The sequence below is a fragment of the Cyanistes caeruleus genome, chromosome 1 (assembly GCF_971803275.1).
Source record: "Cyanistes caeruleus chromosome 1, bCyaCae1.hap1.1, whole genome shotgun sequence".
Lineage (NCBI taxonomy): Eukaryota > Metazoa > Chordata > Aves > Passeriformes > Paridae > Cyanistes > Cyanistes caeruleus.
The window spans coordinates 15,411,225-15,428,279 of NC_141701.1; the positions used below are offsets into that span (position 1 = coordinate 15,411,225).

General features: G+C 37.6%; 1 long non-coding RNA gene across 1 annotated transcript; it reads right to left on the minus strand.

The window, feature by feature from the left end:
* Positions 1-424: 424 nt before the first annotated feature.
* Positions 425-7,730, minus strand: LOC147655331 (uncharacterized). Its single transcript, XR_015284171.1, has 2 exons — positions 7,603-7,730; positions 425-3,652 (listed from the first exon to the last, which is right to left on the minus strand). It is a non-coding gene; the product is annotated as an uncharacterized LOC147655331 (long non-coding RNA).
* Positions 7,731-17,055: the final 9,325 nt, after the last annotated feature.

Below are 17,055 nucleotides of genomic sequence, written 5' to 3' on the forward strand. Positions count from 1 at the left end.
TTTTATGAAAATTCTTGGAAATTCAACCTTTTTAAATTTTCAAAGTTAGGAGGAAACAAAGTTTCAAGTCTATTCTCTTCACAAGTTGACTCAGAGGTAGAATAAGAACTTGGACATAAAATCTTTTTCTTTGGTATTTAATGGTCAGCCATAATTTTTCCTCAGGCAAAAGAAAACGATTCAGTTGACAACATTAACAAGTCTTGTTTCTATTCTTCAAGTAATTTGTTTTTCATTTGAGTTTCCTCTTGTCCTGCTTCATTTATGTTGACTTTGCTCTTATAGGGAATATTTCCTTCCTATAAAATTTGGCATTTAACAGTCATTTGAAATGCAGAGTCTCTGAAAACCAGAATTAAAATATTTTAGAACATTGAAACTAATAATTACAGTATTAAAATAAATAAGGAGGTTCAGCCATAAGTGAATTTAATTTTATCATAGTGTTTTAATTGAGAACCAATAATTCTTACAAAGACAAACCTTTCTGTCTGGCTCATAAAGTAGATGAAATGATACATATACAGCTGTTGGCACACTGTCATCTCTTTTCATTATATCCTATTGGAGATTATCTTGTGTCTTTCTCCATTTTCATTATGATCTTTTTATTTCTCTATTGCTATGCTTAATTGTTACAACAAAATATAATTAAAATTTAAGGAGAAGATAAATAAGAGACAGAAAATCCATGTTAAATGAGAAAACGTATTCTTACTGCTAATAAAAATATTTTCTTTTTCTCCTAGAGACCTAAGACAGCTTTTTTTTTGCCCAAAGAAACAGACAACATTTTGAAGTTTAGTCTTTCAATTCCCCAAAAAAACACAAAAAATGTGCTTAGTATTTCTATTTCTTTAATTTCCTTTTTTTTGTTGTTAGGTACAAAATTAAATTTCATACAAGAGCAAGACAACATTTTTTCCTCATTTGATCTAACTTCAGTGAAGTAATATAAATTTTATATGCTGTTTTAAATGTACATGACAAAAATAGATATATAGGTATAACCTTAATGAAATTGCTCAGTAATTAAATATTCTGTAATTTATTTTTATCTCCTTACTGCAGACCTGACATTGAAGATTAACTGAATTTGGCACATATTTGATTTTTAGTGAATACCTATCAAGTTATAGAATCCTGCTAAATTTTGTGTTGTGTATTGAAATCCACAATATTAAATGCATTTATTTGTTTAAAAGAAAATAAAAATGCAAAAGTGAGAGATGTCTTTTGAGGAACAATACTAAAAGGCAGTATAAAATAAGTTGAAATGAAACCTTTTTATACTTGTGCCTAAATTTAGTCACAGTAGAAATGCTGTATAGCAGTCAATTAATTAGGGTTTCCTTCTGTGAGTGCAGAAAGTAAAATATTTGACAACATGGGGTAATGAAGTGGTAGAGGGAAGACCCCCTTCTTTCACAGAGGCTGTTGAGGCACAGCTTGGCCTGTGCTGGTGTGCTGAAATCAAGTGCAGGTTCTCGCCCTTGTAAGGCCACACAGCTGGACCTAATTTTACCATATTGCAAAGACCGGAATCTTCAGTTAACATCTACCACATCCTGGTCCCTTAATCTCTCTATTATATGGTGGCACCTCCCACAGAAAGAGTTCTAATATTCTCACAGAACCTCAGACTAATTGTTATTGCATGTCAAACATATGGAACCACAATTCATATTTACTAGTATTAGTTGATTGCACTGAATATATTTAATCTTGTTTTCACCACTTAATTTTGGCTTTTAGTGAAACTTTCCCTGAAAAAAAATGTTCTTTAAAACATATTTTAGGAGTACTGTATCTTGCATCCAGGTATGCTTTCATAATCATATTTGTGAAAATTAAAAATCTCTTTCAAAGCATCATACACTGTAAGTAAGAATGATGCAGCAAGAAAATGAGTTACTGACATTCTGAGTTCTTTCGTAAGTACTTTTCTTTACTTGGAAGAGGCCTTTGTTCATAGCATCACAGACCTAATGGAGCTGGCTTCTCTGCCCTGCTTTCCTCAGACCTTCAGGCTGAACTGTTCATGCAGTCAGCCCCAAAAGCACATTACTCACTGTGAGTCAAACCAGTTTCAAAGTTTAAATAGGACATTTTTGCTGGCTTAATTCATTTAGATGGAAATAGGTGAGGAAAGCCTCTCCCAAAGAGCTGAGCAGGCAGATTTCAGCAAGGTGGTCACTGCACTGAGAAAGCCAAGCAGGACAGAGTAGGTTGGAAGGTGAGGCTGAAGGCAGTGCAAGAGGATCAGCAGACACGTCTGTAGCTTCACTGCTTGTTCTGTGCTCTGGGATTTACTTGACAATACTCTCCTACGAACAACCCCTTATTGTGTGTTTGAGGTACAGAACACATTTGAATAGTTCCTAATTTGGTGGTTCTAGTGTGGGATGAAAACACAGAATGTGGGTTATTCCTCACCAGTAGGAAACCATCAAGTTTTGGATTTGAATTCTAAATGATTAGATTTTTTTTTTTTTTTTTGGTTATGTTTATTGATAATCAGACACTCCTGCTATACCCTTGGAGTCTGGGAACATTCAAGCTTGGAGTCTGGATTTGAGGACATCTTTGATTTGATTCACACTTGCTACTTGTGTACTTGCTGCCAACATTGTTTAGATAATGCAGCACATCTGACAGGCTCTGTAGGGAAAGCATGTCAAACAATGATGCTTTTTGTTGTGGCCTGGCTGGAATGTTAAACCAGACTTTAAACTATAGTGGAGTCAAGAAAAGATTAAAACGTTTTTTAACAAAGGCTTCAAATGCAAAAATTAAGCAACTTATTCCTTCCACATCACAACCCTTGGATCACAGCCAGGGGAACATTTACAATGTATTGAAGGAGTTCATTCATCCTTCAGATAAAGAGGAGCTTTTTTTATTTGGTTTTGTTTTAAAAAAGGGAACATATTTGCAGCACAAAATCTTGATCCGCCCAAGTGTGCCAAAATCACACTAGATGATATTTCTCAAAATTATTTTATTGCTCATAGGAATATATAAGGAAAGTATTACCCTTCTTTTATGGTATACTTCTAGTCTGTATTATTAAATTCTTACATCTGAACACCAGTTACATCACTGATTGCTTTGACTTCTGGTGTAAACCAGACCAAAGAACATCAGACAATATTTTTCATTTTGTTTCAGGTAAACAACATTTTTTTAAGCTATATGATACTATTTTTAAATCTTCAAGTCAGATCCCAAAAAGACATACAGGCATTTTTAAATTTTTTTAAATTTTTTTTTTTTTTTGAGGTGGGGAACAAGAAAAAAACAAAACAAATTAGAAAAACCCCAACATCCAAAAGCTGTCCAGGACTCATTTCTAGGAGATGTTTTAAAAACAACTCAGGAAAACAAGAATCTTTCAGGCAAGACTCCAGTGGTTATTGAACACAGGAGATGTGAATACTTTGGTCACTTCACAGTGAAGCAAGTTTCAGTCCTTTGCTTTCTGCTTCTGAGGAGACTGTGTTAAGCATTAAAAAATAGTATCATTGATGAAGGGAGCTTCTTTCTGCTGAAGGCGAATGCTTCCACCAAGAGAGGAGTGAGCAAGATAGCAGATAACTCTGTTCTAGCAGAAGTGAAGCTTTGGAGGAATAAGGCTTGAGGAGCATCTTTTCTGTAAGAAAAACAAAGTCAGCTGCAAATTTATGACTGAGTTATACCACAACATGAGAGACAATTCATGACATGTCTAGATAAACTAAGTGGAACTTTGACATATTTTGTATCTGAATGATACAAATACATCTGAACAGATACAAATATACCATAGCTTTCCAGCTATATACACATGCCAGGGGTTGATCCAACTAGAAGACAAAATTCCCCAATCCAAGGTATATAAACACTGCCTCTTGACAGTCCTAAAAGTATCCCTCTGGCTTTTCAAATGCCTCCATCTGACACACAGCAGACCAGATGGGCAGTCCCTCCACCCGCTACTGCAGCTGCTCTCTTTCTGCTCCAGTAGTCACCTACCTGCTCCATCTTCAACTTACATTCAGTGCATTTTTTCCACTGCAAAGGTGAGCCACCAAGAATTTTACATGACTTTTTCATTCATTCCCTTCTATGGATCACTGTTAGGATTAAGCACTATGAACTATATTCATAAAATAAACCTCACAGACCAAAAACTTCTCTTTAATCACTTATGACCATTCAGCTGGATATTTCTGTCCACAGCTCAGTCTTTATGGTAAACAATAGAGTGATTGTGGGCCATAAAGCTGTGTGGAGAAGGCTCTTACATAGCAATGATGTAGTATTTTTACTCAAAAGTCTGCTCTTTTTGCAGCTTCTTTCTTTATACTTTTTCTTATATTTATAAAGAATCATATAATTTATAATTTTTAAATATTATATATTATTAAATGAATAATTGTACTTGCATTAAGTTCAATACCAAATAGCTTGCCATTTGATTACTAATATCAGTACCTCTTATTTTCCATATATGAGTGTCTAGTAAAAGCTATTAGGAAAGGAAATTTTTTCCATAGACAATAATAGCAATTCATGTTTGATAATTTCACCTGTAAATGAAATGAACAAAGTGATTAAGAACATATAAACGAAATTTGGCAGTTACACTGTGTTTGTTTCAAAGTGCCTTATGTATATAGGTGAGAAAATAATGGGTTATTTCAGTTTGGTGTCTCACATATCTGCCAAGATATAAGGCAAGAAAATATGTGATAATGATGAAAGCACTTCTTTTTGAAAAAAGAAGAATAGAAACTCCTTGCCTATTAGGATTTTACGAATTCAAAACATGGGTGTTATTCAGCCTATAATTTTTGTTCCATTACATATTTTAAAATTATTTATATTTTGTATTTTTTGTTCAGTGATTTAAATTTTTCATATCGTCTTTCATCAAAATGTTATCTGACACAAAACCAAAAATGTTTTAATCAAAAATGTCAAAGCAAAGTTATTGGCACTTCAAAATATTCCCAGGTATATATATTTATTTTAATTTCAGTCAATTTTTTTTTAACATAATTTTGGTTTCCAAGAATTTTTTGGCAAATTTAGTATTCATTAAAAATTTTGCCCCACCTCAATTACAAACATAAATACACCCACATAACACCCTTTGAGGTAGCAAAATGTCATTGGCCTACTCCAACAAAGAAGATGCCAAATTATTTCTGAGGAAGGCATCAGGGAGCACAGCTTTTACAAACCATCTGTTCACAAATCTTCTTTTATACGTGCCTAACACAGACAGTTATGGAAGGACAGAGCAAGGCTGAAGTGCATCTTTGCCCAGACTAGAGAGTCAAATAAGTTTGAGAGATGTGTGCCTGGGGCAGAGGAATTCACTCCACCTCTGCAGACACCAGTGAGCTGTGAGCACATGCAGCTCTTGGGTGGGGATGGCCTTCTTCTCATCTCCCCTCAGATAAACAGGGTACATTGTTCTTGGAGTCAAAAGTAGAGCAAGGAATTGAAACCTAATTGCTTTTCAAGTAGGGAACTCAACTCTGTAGCAAGTGTAGGTTTCTGTAGTGGCAACTGCCATGTGTTATTTCATGATCTTCTGAGGTATCATACCAAAGGTAAGAGAGAGAAAAGAACTATCTATCCAGGCAAATGGGTATAAAATGCACGGACCATACTAATGAACAGGAAAAAACAACACTTTCTATGAAAAAGTCTCTAACTCAAGCATTGTTTGAAATAATCTATAACAACCAGGAACGATAGTCAACTTTTATTAGTATTTGGCCTCGCCTACCTGGCTTTAGAAAAGGAGCTCAATTAACTTCTATAATTGAATGAGCTAGACTTATAAATTAGACTGATATATGATGTCCCTGTAAATGTTTAAATGTCATGAAATGATTAGAAATTTGTTAAAAATATCAAGGAAATACAATATTTTTACCAAATTCCAAATTATTCACATTTCAGTGCATGAAATCCATCAGACTTTGTGATGTTTAGCAAATATTCTAAATGTCTCCTGCAAGTACAAGTACATAATTTACAAGGAAGAATGCCGTTGGATTAAACACCACACAAAACTTAAGCCAGGTGTCCCTCAGGACCACACCAAACACTCTTGTTTACAACAAACAGCTGCCAATATTCTAAAGTCACCTTGGTGCTTATGATGTATTTGCCTGGTGTTTTGACAGGTAAATCAGTGGTTTTAATTGGTCATCCTGTGTACTTCACAGATAAATCCAGAGACTGATGGTAGAATATGGAGTTTTTCACCTGTATGGTCTTTGGTCTATATCCACAGTAAGGAGACGTGCAAAATCTTCCATATTTCTTTTTATTTTCCCAGGAAAAAGAAAGACAGGAGATATTTGCAGTATGCAACAGAATGTTTAATTACTTGCAATCCTGCATTCCATGTAAGGGCTTAGTTGTTCAGCCTTAGCTCACACAGGCAATGAAACCCATGAACACTGGCATTAATTGGAACTCCTGTGAACACTTCCATCCCTTGTCCTTCTATCTACCCCTACAAAGTGGAGTCTTGCTATGCCAAAAAGATACCTCCCTCCAAGTGACAATGAAACAGAACATTAGCTCACTGTGGGGAAATTCCCGTTGACTTCATCATCTATAGACTGAATTTGGGTTCAAATGCTGTCTATCTCAATTAAATCTGTCTATTTACAATTCTTGTAAATCCTGAGTGTTTTCTGTTACCAAAGAAATTCATTACCATCTTCATGCATAAAACTGCTTCTTACATGAAGTTGTATGCTCTACTTTATTAAAAGAGAAAACAGTAATAGGAGGAGACTCCACCTTAAAAGCCTCTGTCAGAACTCTATGAATTCTAAGAGCTCTGAACAAACCAAAAACCGTAATAGTGCTTTTACTGTCAAACAAGCAAGGAAAATTTTAGATGAGACGAATTCCTTTCCTTTCTGCAATTTAACAGTTGCACTAGTGGAAAGAAAAGGACTACACAAGTTAAATAGCTTTGAAATATTTATTTGCTTTTCCTAATAACTGCATGTATCCCAGCTGTAAACAATTATTGATGCAGGTGCAGATCACAAAGTGATGTTACAGAAAGAGGGGCTAGTTTAATAGAAAATTATAATAACAATGAACAATATAAACAACTAAATCAATTCCTATTGATTAACCAGTAAAAGATCAAACATGATATACAGATCTGGCTTCTTCCTACAGATTTTGCTAGGTGTTCTTGTAGAGAATAGCAAGTATTTAAAATTATTCTCGACAGTTCCTGACACAGACTAATAAAAACAGCATTGCACTAAACTTTGCAGCATTTCTTCCATGTTAGGAGGCAAGCAGATAATACTTCTGCTTGCTGTTCCTCTAATATACAGCTCGTCTGTTGGGACTCAGGCATTATAATTTCTTCCATTAAGCTTTGAGTCAGGGTCTTTGCTTTATAGGGGTGTCATGGGGTGACTTTACCTTTAAGGTGGTTTTGGGAGCTAAGAAGTTGAAGTTGCTGGGGACTGATGGGAATCTTTTCTCCTGACCAATTATCGGTCGTTACTGGCAATTGACAGCAGTTTTGACCATTGAAAAGTGGGATCAACTTGTGAACCCTACCTTAAGATGTAAAGTCAGGGATCTCTTGTTCTCTTTGTTTCCTGGCTGTGAAAGGTAACAGAGCTCCAGCTGGCCTCCCGTTCCCTGCCTGGCCATGAGGCCCTGGCGGGGGCTGGGCTGGGCCTGCTGCGGCTCCCGGCCGGGAGATGGGGCCTGTGGGGCTTGCCCCGGGCTCTGGCCGGGCCAGGCCGGTCCCTGGCTCAGCTGCAGTTTCTGCTGTGACTGAATTCACCAGAGACTGCCGAGTAAAGAAAGGAAAAAGCTCTGGACCTGCAGCAAGCTGAGACAGTGACCACACTCTCCAGAGCAGCTATGAGGAATCTTCCATCGCAGACAGCTCCAGCTGCTGCTCCAGCAGAGATCACAGAACCATCTACAAAGCCTGGGCAAGATTTTAACCTTTTCATTACCCAAATGAGACTTGCAGATTAATCTTTTTATCCAGAGAAAGAAAAAGAGAGTGATCAACATGAAAAGAGACTTTATAAAACTATCAGGGGCAGTAAAGAAAAGAATTAAGCTTCAGAAAAGGTAGAGAATAAGGAGATGCTTTATAAGCTGGAATATTTTTCTGTTAAAGCTATGGAGATGGACAATAAGGTCTTGAAAAAACTCCTTTAATTCATAATAGAGTATATAGGGAGGAATAGAGTGTTCAAAGTGTAGATTTTGAGTAAAAAGTAGAGTAATTGTGATACAGTGAAGTACTGGAACAGGGAAGCAAAAATTTGAAGCTTTGGGGGGCAATGAGAAAACTGTTTTCTAATAAAGCTCACAGAGACAGATGAAGAAGACTTTTGCTTTTGAATAACTCATCCTTAAAATAACATCCCTAGACTCATGGCCCATACACACCTCCGAGTGATGTGAACTGGGAGGAGTGAGCTCTGATGAAGCATTTCTGGGCAGCTGACATCAGGGCAATAGAAAACTATAGCAGAAATAGTTTTCTTGTGAGACACTCCATAGATTAACAGAAAGAGACTTCTGTCTCTTTTTCTGTCTTCTGTCTTTTTTTCTCTACAAAGACTGATGAAAAGACCGTAGCAGGAATTGGGACTGTTTTAACCACCAAAGTTCAAAAGTGTTTGTCTTTCTTGTCATGTGAACAAGAGAATGGTGGGTAGTAGGGGATAAAAAGGGTTTTCCAGAAGTTTATTCTGGTGTTCTTATTATTGTAGTTTGTTAATAAACTTTCTTTATTCCTTTTAAGTTTTAAGCCTGTTTTGCTCTTGTTCTAATCCATATCTCACAGCAAAAAATAAGTAATCTTTTTTTAGTTACTGGTTTAAAACCATGACAAGGAGTGACTTAGTTGTCCTCCTGCAGTCACTGCTCTTTCTAAACCTCAACCTTGATTACAAGATGAAAAATTTTACATGTAGAAAGGGATTAATATAGCCAACACACTGGTTTTTCAGACATGATGCCAAGTATTTGACTGTAAAGGCAGACAGGGATGCATGCCCCAGACCCAAACAGACCCCAACAAAAAGCCATGCAAATTGTTAAACATGGATACCAGGAGAAACAACAGATTTTCCTACTAATATGAAATGGTGTGCTTTAAAAAATCCATTTGAACACCAAAGTATCCATAAATAAAAATAGCGCCGTAGATAGCATTTGTCTGCAGGGGCTTAAAAGCACTTGTTGACTCAGATTGTCTGGTAAGAAATTTACACTTCACTTACACAATACCTGAACCTTGCTCTGTCTCAGAACTACCTCAGCCACATAATCACCCCTTTTTAATAAATGGCTGCCTCTATCCTAAAGGAGGATTTGCTGTTTATGATGAGTCAAGCATGCTTTCAGTGACTACAGCACCTGAGCAGAACATTTTTTTCTGTAAATATTTATTTTCTCATTCCCAAAAAGCTAGTCCATGTAAGATTTTCCACAGCTGACCAGGGAAAAAGAGGTTTCTTTTTCCTAATAACTTATCTGGTACCTTAGAACACACCATATTTGGGGACATGAAACACTTGCTTAAATGTACAGTTGGCTCTAGATGTCAGGGGTCCCAGCTGGCCTCATCTCAATAGTCTTCATCCATTTCACTGAACTAAGAGCAGAGCTAAAGTATAAAAGCCAAAACTATCGCACTACAGAGCCAAAACTTCAGATTTTGCCCATCAAAATCTCCCTAGACATTTCTAATATCATCAGCACCTTGCAGAACTGAGTGCCTATTCTCTGACTGAATCTTTCAAAGAGAGAAAGGCCATCAGAACTAACTGAAATACAAACTACATCTGTAGTGACAACTGGTTCTTTTTCACAGTTTTAAATTTGGTTCTTGTGAACAGGATTAAGTTGCACACAGTCAAGTATTGGGGACCATCTGGGAAAGGATAGGCAGTGTTCTTGTTTTCCTTTTAGTTCCTATAAAGAAGAAACTAATCTTTCTTTTTTTTAATGAACAAGCTCCTTTTATGTGTGGCAGTAGATCTCCCTTTCAAGAAGTCTTGCCTCAGTGAACCAGATGCTTCCCTGAGCAGTAACAGAGGCAGTCAAACAGTTCTGCAAACTGTTCGTGACTGGGAGTGGAAATGGGCAAGGATGGACACTGGTGGTACAGAGAGTACTGAAGTGACTGATTCTTGCCCCTACCAGGTGAGCAAAGAACATAATTTGAGGTAAATAAATATTCAGATTTCATTCAGTGAATTTAAATGTATTGGACTTGGTGGCTGCATAAAAAAATTGTCACAAGTGCTGTTGTCCAAGCATCATTCATTTACAAAATGCATATTGCAGTAAAACACACATACTTGTTATTGGCTTTGCTGCAGAATCCTCATATGCTTTTATTCAGACTGGCCCGGATTTTATGAGAAGCTAAGTCATCACCAAACTCCCTTTAAGTTCAGTGGAAACTGACGTCCTAAAATTATTTTAAATATTGTGCTTTATTGTAACTTTTTTTTTAGCCTTTAATTTCAAGTCATCTTTGAAGCTTTGGTACTTCTGTGGCTATAAGGAATGGTTTGCTCCATTTTAACCTTTCACATTTTATTAACAAAATCAAAACCAGGACAATTAAATACCTCCTGATTTTCATTTATTTTAATATTAAGGGAATGTTTAAAATGGCACAAGTCTTGGGGAAAGTACTTCAAGACGTGGCTACAGCAGCACTGGGGTTCTGGTCACAGACATCAAAGATAACTTGAAAAGGTTTTGAAACTGATAATTTTTTACATTTCAGGATATATTTAAATAATTTTGTTACATATATATTTAAAAAAAGGCTAAGAAAAGAGAGCTGAGTACAGTTGAAAACCAATATTTTGAATGTACAACTGATCTATTATCCAATTTTGTCTTCTTTGGGGAAGACATGAGAAATAAAACTGTATAACAACAGCAGAAGATTGAGTAAGCAGGTGTTTAGGAGAACACCTGCTGGAGAACCTCTGCCACTGGCTTCCTCTATAGCCATTAGAAAATTACTTATTACTTTGTTCTTGTTCCTAAACTCAGATTTTTCTACCTCAAACATCTGTGCACTAGCAATAGATAGATGTGGATATTCCATGTCTGAAATACATATGCCAGAGTGCTTGCTCATACTTTAAATATGTATCTGTTGCCCAAAACCTGGCACTTTAAGGTAAAACATGGCAATAGATACAAATGCATATCTGTCCTGGTTTGGGCCAAATTTGTAAGGAATCTTCCAAAGAGGTCCCTCTAGAAGGTAGATTCAAGCGGCCCCTACCTCAGCTGGTTCAGGAAAAGATTTCCTTGGAGAAAAGTGGAAATAAACTGTTTATTTAACAAAGTATTCATGAGCATAAAAAATGAACAATATTAAACAATGGAAGCTCTCCATGTTCTAAGAGATGGCAAATCCAGAAAGTCCTTGTCGTGGGGTGTAGCTCTGCTCACTCAGTCTCTTATCAGTCCCTCTGGCACTGGAAAGTGCCACGTCCAGGCCCTGGTGGGCCACAGGTGTTAGCTCCCAGGGTTTGTCTGGGTTTTCAGTCCAGAGCAGGCCAATCAGCCTGTAAAAAAAGTAAAAAAGATCTCTCTCCTGCTGTCCCTGCTGCAGACAGCACAGTCCGTGAGAAGCACACGGGGGAGTGAGTGCCGTTTCTGAACACAAACTGTGCACTTCTTCTTCCCTCTTCACTCTCAGAACCAGAGCTGAAGGTGCAGAACTTAACATCCAGCATAACACAGAACAGATTCCTGGGGATACAAGCATCATAAACTCACCCTAGGACAACACCATATCTGAAATCTCTCTACTCTTCCCCTTATGTTGAACCTGAATAATGTAGCCTGATACAGATTTTTGAAAAGTAAAGTTATTATAGTATTGTCAATTGTCTCCTCACTCCTTTTGTTTGCTGTGCCTCTCCTATATTTCATTTTCAAAATACTTGGGATTGATATTATGGCTGAATTTATGACTCTCTCAAGGGAATTTTGCATTTGCATTGGTAAGTGCTCCATACTTTTCATAACAAGACCTAAAGAATATTAAGGAAAATTCTGCTTTTCAAAATTCCCTGACAGTGCCGGGCTTTTGAAGAAGGATGTTTTGAGGAGTTTGTGGGCGTGAAAATTAATTGATAACTAAAAATAACATTTGTCCTAAAAAGTGTTACAGTTGGATTCAACCGAAGTTTTGCAGAAGGCAAACGTGAGCTATTAGCAAAAAACAGGGTACTGGAGAGGGTGAAAAATACGCAAGAGGACTGGACAGACTCTAACAGATTTAGTCAGCAAAGACTAGACATTCATTTACTTTATTAAAATGTCTCTTTAAAAGATTAAAACCAATAATAATTTAGAATTTTGAGAAGTTATTAAAAATATTATTTTTGTACCTACTTAATGTAAACACTATAAGATTAGCTACAAGGTCTCATATTACACAACTAAGAAAAGAATGGAATTGTTTAAAACAAAGTGTACTAACATACTACTTTTTCTGCTTTGGGGGAATTTAATGTAATTTTAAGAGTATCAGAACTGAATTACTGTACTTATCAAATCTTTATATACTTCCCAGTAAGTTACAATAAAGGCATGATTAAAATATTTGAACAGTTTCACACTCTATTTCTTTATTGATCCTATTGAAGGTGTCATTGGCATAGACACTTCACCTGAGCTTTACATTTTAAATGGAGGCTTCTGAAGACTGCTGAATACCAATGTCTAGTAGTTGTGTTATGACAATTTTCATTTAAATCAGAATAATCTTGGTCTTTGGGGCTAGGACTACTGATATCTCATTATAAATTCAATTACCAAGAATTAATAGTGAGATGATGGTAGACATCAAATGCTGAGTTCATGGGCACAGGACAGAACATGAACATCACAAGAACATCGATAACAGGCTGTGATCCCAAGCACTGAGTTGCTGTTTCTTCAAAGCTCTCTCTGTAATAACTTCAAAATCTCCCTGACCACTATTTAATGAATGTAAAATTAGGATTCTTTCTCACTGCATGTAACATTTTTCTTTTACCTTCAGTGGATTTCATCTGCCACTTAACAATTTAATCTCCCACTCATTTTTTTTCTTTTTGTGACCATACCTCATCTTTATTCCCCCAAGTAATTACAGCATTTATTTAGGAAATTCTCATGGGAGCCTAGGTTCCCTTCTGCTGCCTGAGTGCAGCCTGTAGAACAGCAGAGGTCATTCTGCCCCAGAAATAAAACAATTCAAAAGTAATAAATGAGAAAGAAGTTCCCCTGTCTTTCTCACAGAGCCTTTACTTTCCCATGGCTTTCACTCCCAGGGATGGCCATTATCAAACAAGTCCTTCTTCCCCCTCAGCTGTTCCACTCAAGTTCATGATTTAGCCTGAAGTGGTTTCCCACTAGGTTTGTTTTCTCTTGACTCTCTGCACCAGATGCCTGTCTGCATATCTCAGTGCCATGGCTGCCAGCCTCCATCAAACAGGAGGAGGTCTGTGTGCTGAGAGCAGCTGCCTGGCCCAGGAAGGAAAGACAGGAGAGAAATGAGGGAGTGAGTTCACACCCTTCAGATCTAGGTCTTGTGTCACCAGCAGTCCCTGGCATCTCCTAAGAACACAGCATCTGCCAGGCACATGGTCCAGCCATGCCCTCCTCTCCCAGAAGATGACCTCTTAAAGTTGTCCCTGTGCTCATTAACAATCAGGATGGTTGCTAGAGAGGCAGTGGGGGTTTTTAGTGGGAGGGTGGGGTCGATGCTCTGATCTCAGCTCTCCCTTTGCACATGTTTTGCACGTGTTCTAATAAGCCAAGAGAAGCTTTCTCAGTATAAACTTGTGTCTGGGGCTATGTAATATGTCAGCAAGGGATGAAAGTGTGAGGGTACAGCTTCAAGATGAGCTTGATCCCAGGAATGGGCTCTATCTCTGCTTTCCCATTTGCAACCAGTCTTGACATTCTGCATAAAAACTGTGCTCCATCTATTCAGATGAAATGGTTAAGAAAGGAGTTCACCAGCATTTTCCTCGTGTTCCTTGGATGCTCTTGCAAGAGGTCCCACAGAACTGGACTAGTTCAGGAAACAACTTTGAGAGAAGGTGTGTGGAGTAACAAAGATGACAGGATCTGAACAGGAACTTGCAGTTCAGCACAGCTGCCAGGTTTGACAGCTGGGATAGGACAAATACTGGAGCACAGGGAGGAACATAATTTCTACTTGGTCATGACCTCATTCAGGTATAGATTTTAGGGCAGTTAAGTTCATTCTTAAGATGCTCTGCTGCTAGTGGAAGAGGTTTGAACCCAATACGAACACAACAAATATTTCATAATTTCTCAAGGGTATGTTCTCTGTCACCCCATCCCTGCCAGATGATGAGTCCTTCTGCCATGACAGTAGTGTTCTAATAACAACAATATTTTGGAAAATTTTACTTTAGAGGCATATTTGGTAGCACTCTTCTCCCCTTTATCCTTGGGTTCCCATCTTTGGAACCCTTACAGTCTTCAGGAAAGTGGTCCCAGTGCAGGGATGCATGATGAGGAAACTTGGACTCAGGTATCCTAAATGAAATCCTTAGTCACTTTAGGTACATCTGAAAAGGACATTCAGTGAGGTACATTTTGTGCCTGTTCAGCAGACCATGATTTTAGATGCTTGATGTGTTCTATAAAAGTCAGAACTTTCCCAGCAAAAGCCCTGGCATTGCCATAACTCTAGACAGAAGAGAGCTTTCAGGTTTTGACAGTCCTAGATGTCATATAGGTTTCTTAGAAATAGTTCTGTCAGCCAGTTCTCTTACTCTGCTGGGCTTGTCTGCTGACAGAGACACAAGTCAGGGTAAGAATAGTGGAAGGAACTTATTAGTGTAGGAAAGAAACAGATCTTTTTGTGATTCTAACTCCTCCTTCAACTTGTGCCTCACTTCTCCACTTCTGTCACGAATACAGAAGTGCTCCACCACTACCTGTGTTGAGAACATCTGGTAACCATAGATGTTTCTGTGCTTGGTAGTAGACAGACATGCAATTGATGTAAAATAAGAAAGAGTACATTCCTAAATGAAAGTAGTTTCTGTTTCAGCTGCTTTTCATGGAAGACCATCATAGAGAAAGATTAACCATGAGAGGTTCATATGCTTATCAGACTCAATTTATTAGTTGTGAAGTTTTGTCTAACTGCTTCAGCAATGCATAGCTAGCTGCACGTGAAGTTATATGCTGATTTTCCACAGTTTTCATTTATTCAACAAACTCACAGATGAGGTGATCATGAACATTTTTATATATTGAACCAACTTATCAGCCTTCAACTCTCTTTCTTTGAACAAGATGCAAGTACTTTAATCCTACTTATTCTATAGTAAAGTTAGTTTAAAAAGTAATAAGAAGCTATTTTGTTATAGACAAGTGTGGTTCTGGAAAAGCTTGTCAGCATCTGAAGGTCTCTGTGTGATGCTGCTGTTAATCAAGTGTGATGCTTGATATTCTGTGGCAAAATAAGAAGTTTGGTTGAGTTCTTATCTTTTGTGACTGCACTGGGTGTGGTTAGGATGGAGTTAATATTCTTCATAGCAGCCTGTATAGTGTTGTGCTTCAGATTTGTGACCAAAACTGTTTTGATGATAACACAGAAATGTTTTAGCTACTGCTGAACAGTGCGTGCACAGAATCAAGGTTTTCATGAGCTGGGGGTGAACAAAAGATTGGGAAGGGGCGCAGCTGCAACTGCTGATACAAATTGTCTTTAGAGATACTATACAAAGTCATGTTCAACAATAAAACTGAAATAGTTTTTCCAAAGAAGCTGCTGTATACAAAGTCATGTTCAACAATAAAACTGAAATAGTTTTTCCAAAGAAGCTGCTGCTCTGAGACTTGCTGGGCCTTGTTCTGTTGATGGGAAGTGGAGAGTGATTGTCTTTGCATTACTTGTTGGATTTTTTCCTTTTTTCTTTAAGTGTCTTTACCTCAAACTGCAAGTTTTTCTCATTTCTGCTCTTATGATTCTCTCCCCCATCCTGCCAGGGAAGAAGGCAATGGGCTGGGGCCTTAGCTGCTGGGGCCTTGGCTGTGGTAAGCTCATTACAGTGATCCAAAATAAATGTCAAAAATATTCAGTACCACATCTCCTGCATTTCAGCTGTGATGTGGATAATATTTTGATAGTCCTAAACAACACAAAAAAATGTCTGTTTGACTTTAAAAACCAAGCCTTTGGTGTAATGCTTCCTGTCTGGCCTGTAAGGCTTTATTCTTTCTCATGCATGGATGCAATATGCAATGTAGATAACTTCTATAGAGTTTACCTTCTTGAATACAAATAAACATGAAACACCATTGATTTTACTTCACACAATGAAGGAAAACAGTCACTTAGATTAATTTCATAACTGGATGTATTTCTATGGCCGTACTTCTGCAAGAAGTTACAGTCCAGCAATCTCTTCCAGCCTTAATCTCCAGGAATACAATTTGATGCAAGTCCTCTTCTTTGTATCCATGCCAATGAAAATATTTCTTTCTTACAGCTTTTGCTCTTCTTTTAGACAGAATTCTATTCTTGCTAATTGGTTGAGGATTATTTGGCTTTCTCAAGTACTTTTTCCCAATGGACTCCATCCCTTCCACGAATGGTTCATTCTTCTACCTCCCAAATGACAGAGGCTGCATGTGGATTAAAGAAATAATGTATCAAATTATGTGGTGGAGAAAGGGATATTCTGGCTTAAAACTGAATTTTGTCTCCCTTGCTCTGGTCTGTGTTCCACCTCCAACCATAACTCATTGCCTCTAACCTCCACTGCACACAGGGTGTTCCAGACAGTAACGGGGTAATGAGATACTCACCGCTCTCAAAGTGCAGCTCCAGGAAGCAAAATGGTCCCAGTGCTCTAATGAAGGTAGGGCACCAGGCCAGTCTGGTAGAGAGTTCATTTTGTTTTCCAAATTATGCCTCACTGCTAGTACCTCTGAAAGTATCAGAAAGTAGACTGAAATCTCCAA